Below are 492 nucleotides of genomic sequence, written 5' to 3' on the forward strand. Positions count from 1 at the left end.
GTAAAGGAATGAACTAAAAAAATGAGATTATTATTTTGATCTTTATAGTAGAGGCCCCTGGCTGTAATTTCGCCCTGGGCCCCCGAAATATGAGAACCGGCCCTGTTTGTGTGTGTGTGTGTGTGTGTTGCAGTTGTCTACACTCAAAATTGTATATATATATATATATATAGGGAAAATGCATCCTACTACCGGGTGTAGTTACACCCATTTCTCATATACTACTATGTGGTAGTAACTACTTACTATTTTTATTATGTTCATATACTATATCTAAGATACTACAAAGCAAGTTATGTGAAAAAATTGCATGTGAGACTATGTTTTTATAATATTTGTCAAATAAGTACGTAAAAAGGAGTATGCTCGTAATATACTACATACTACCTAAAAAATAGTATATATACTACCTAAATATTCTTGCATACTACATACTACGCGTACATACTCTCCGTATGATAAATACTACCTAGAACGTATGAAACAAAAGTG

This window comes from Triticum dicoccoides, chromosome 5B (assembly GCF_002162155.2).
Source record: "Triticum dicoccoides isolate Atlit2015 ecotype Zavitan chromosome 5B, WEW_v2.0, whole genome shotgun sequence".
NCBI classification, from domain to species: Eukaryota; Viridiplantae; Streptophyta; class Magnoliopsida; order Poales; family Poaceae; genus Triticum; species Triticum dicoccoides.